We start from the raw sequence: 3,437 nt of genomic DNA, 5'->3' as shown, positions 1-3,437 counted from the left end.
TTTGTGAAAATGTCAGATCATTGTGACAGACAAGTACAATATGTTTATAATATACCAAATACTCATCATCGAATGTACTGATGGATTGATATGAGGAAGCTGGAGTGGTCTCCTTTTACATCTTAGGATGTTCACAACCTCTACTGTACTCTGAGTGAATGCCCAAGCATTCTGTATTGTTTTTTCCCCAATGCTATCCTCATATTCCTGTCACACTGTTCGGCAACTCCAACATTCCTCTGCCCATGATTTGGTGGTGGTGGTGGTGAGCAGGGAGGGGGAAGGGTAGTGTGTCCATTACGCCTAATGCTACACTACCTTGCTTCACAGAATGATATAATTCTAAAGCATGTGTGTGTTGCCTCCTGGCTCCTATCTCCTACACTGTCTTCCTGTGTCCAGCCAGTACAGATTGGGTAGCATGAAAAATTTTCTTGGCATATCTGTTGCTGTGAAATTCCAATTTTCAAGCTTCTATTTTGGGCATTACGCTTGCAGCATCTGACATGGTACGAGCCGTATGTACAGGGGTGGCTTCTGAGGTAGTGCCGCTGTGCTGTGGCACCACTTGTATAAAAAAGAAAGAAAGAGAAATCTATGTGAACTGCACATATAACATTGTTTCAGAGTATATATTTTATGATTTGAAGAGGCACGTTTTGCCGTGTGTGCTCTCACGGTAGTAACATTTGAAAATATTTCTCAATGTTAATCGCTTATTATTCAACATTTACCAATAAACCACGCTGTAGATCAATAGCACTAATGGCTGTGCTGCTCTGTAGCTGGTCAGAAAACTTAACACTTATATATGACAAGAATCACAATAAAATAAAACTCCAAACAAAGTAAATTCATTTCAATGACACATAAACTCTATTTTTCAAATATTAAATTAGCAACATACTACAGTTTTTTTACAGCCCTCTGTGTTACAAGATATCAGTCACATCCTATCAGTGCAACAGTCTGAACAAGAAGAAGGATTATTCTAGAAGAATCATAGATAACAAAAGATGGAGATTTTCATTATCTTTTTCCATGGGTACTGTCTGCGATATATTTTTTTACAAAATATTAAATTATGTCATTGACAATAATTATTTATTATTTTATTAATGATGAAGTCCTTTTTATTAATATCATGAGAATGTTCATTCACATTCCACACACAATGCTGTCATGAACATTATTCTGAATAAAATACAGATGTGGAAATTACACCTTGTATCACCCTTACAGCACTGACATTCACCATCATCATCATCATTATCTTTTCCAAATCCCCCCCCCCCCCTCCCACACACACACACACACACACACACACACACACACACACACACACACACTCTCTCTCTCTCTCTCTCTCTCTCTCTCTCTTCAGAACCAATATACTTATCACTCCCCTCATTATTATTTTGAACTCCACTTTCAGCCCTGTTGTAAAAATCGGTTAGTCTCCATACCCACATCTCGATTTTCTAATTTTTTTAAACGCACTTATTCCATAATGAATCATTGTTCCACATACAATTCCAGAATTCTTTATCCAAACTTACATGATTCATCTGATGCTAAACATGTAGGTTTTCACTCTGTTTATCATAATTATTCTGCCTATTTGAATTCCATCACAAGTTAGACATCCTGTTATACGAGGGCTGTTTTTTAAGTAATGGCCATTTTTATTTTTAAAAAAGGATATAAATACTTTTGTAAAAAAACTTTTATTTTCTGATTCTACACACTTTTACCCATTTTTCTACATAGTTGCCTTGTTTATTTAAGCACTTGTCATACCGTACAATTAAGTTTTTAATTCCCTCTTCAAAGAATTTGGCCGCCTGCTCTGACAGTCAAGAGTTCACGACCGTTTTCACTTCATCGTTGTCATTGAAGCGCTGCCTGCCAAGATGGTGTTTCAGGTACCGGAAAAGGTGAAAATCGCTAGGTGCAAGGTCGGGGCTGTATGGTGCAAGGTCAAAACTTCCCAGCCAAAAGAATCAATCAAATCCCGAGTCTTTTGAGAGGTGTGAGGCCTAGCGTTATCGTGCAGGAGCAAAACTCCTTTTGTCAGCATGCCGCGCCTTTTGTTTTGAATTGCTCTGCGGAGCTTCTTTAGAGTTGCACAGTAGGCATCTGAGTTGATTGTCGTTCCTCGTGGCATAAGTCCACTAGCAAAACACCGTGCCAGTCCCAGAACACAGTTGCCATAATCTTGTGCTTTGACGGCGTCTGTTTGGCTTTGACCTTGACGGGTGAGGTTGTGTGTCGCCATTCCATCGATTTGCGCTTGCTTTCGGGAGTTATATGGGATACCCATGTTTCATCTCCAGTGACAATTTGACTCAACTTCTTTCTCGTAACGAATCAAAAAGTCCAATGAAGTGACAAATCTCTTTCCTTTGTGGTCCTCTGTGAGGAGTCTGGGTACCCACCGAGAACACAGTTTCTTAAAGTTTAGGTTTTCAGACACAATTTTGTACAAAACCAATCTTGAAACTTGTGGAAATTCCAAAGAAAGAGTGGAAATTGTGAATCTTCTGTCCTCACGAATCTTTGTTTCGACTGCAGCCACCAAATCATCAGTGATCACAGAAGGCCGGCCTGAGCATTCTTCGTAATGGACATTTTGATGGCCATTTTTAAACTCTCTAACCCACTGACGCACGTTACCTTCAGTCATTGCATTCAAGCCATAAACTTCTGTTAACTGAAAATGAATTTCTGCAGCTGATAGGCTTCTCATGGTCAAAAAAACGTATCACTGACCGTATCTCACAAGCGGCGGGCGATTCAATAATCGTAAACATTATAAAGTAGCACAGCGATGCGTACACGTCAGCTACAGAGCTGCAACTTGCATCAGTGTGAACGGGAAGGATGCCGGCAAGTGGCGCGGTGGCTTGTTGCGGCGTCCATGGGAACTACGGGACTATACACGCGAACGGCCCTTACTTAAAAAACAACCCTCGTAATTTGATCTGTTCACCCCAAAACTGGAGCGGTTCTAGGCACTTCAGTCTGGAGCTGCGCAACCGCTACGGTCGCAGGTTCGAATCCTGCCTCGGGCATGGATGGGTGTGATTTCTTTAGGTTAGTTAGGTTGAAGTAGTTCTAAGTTCTTGGGGACTGATGACCTCAGCTTTTAAGTCCCATAGCACTCAGAGCCATTTGAACCAGCCCCAAAACTGCAGACACTCATCGGCATGACCCTATGTTTTCCGGATGGTTTTCCCTGTTATCTTGTCTCCAGTTTGTTTGCATTCCATGTCCCTCATCCCATCCACCACTTCAGTTATCACCATTTGTTTCACAGCCTCCACCACTTCTATTACCATTATAGTCTCTTGCCCTATTATTCTGGTTTTCATGCCCAAAATTCCCATTTTTCCTTCTTCTAAAATTCACTCATTGTGATCACTGTCATGGCCAAA

This window comes from Schistocerca cancellata, chromosome 2 (genome assembly GCF_023864275.1).
Source record: "Schistocerca cancellata isolate TAMUIC-IGC-003103 chromosome 2, iqSchCanc2.1, whole genome shotgun sequence".
Classification (NCBI taxonomy): Eukaryota; Metazoa; Arthropoda; class Insecta; order Orthoptera; family Acrididae; genus Schistocerca; species Schistocerca cancellata.
The sequence above is the reverse complement of the archived record's forward strand: the minus strand, read 5'-3'. Positions refer to the sequence as shown.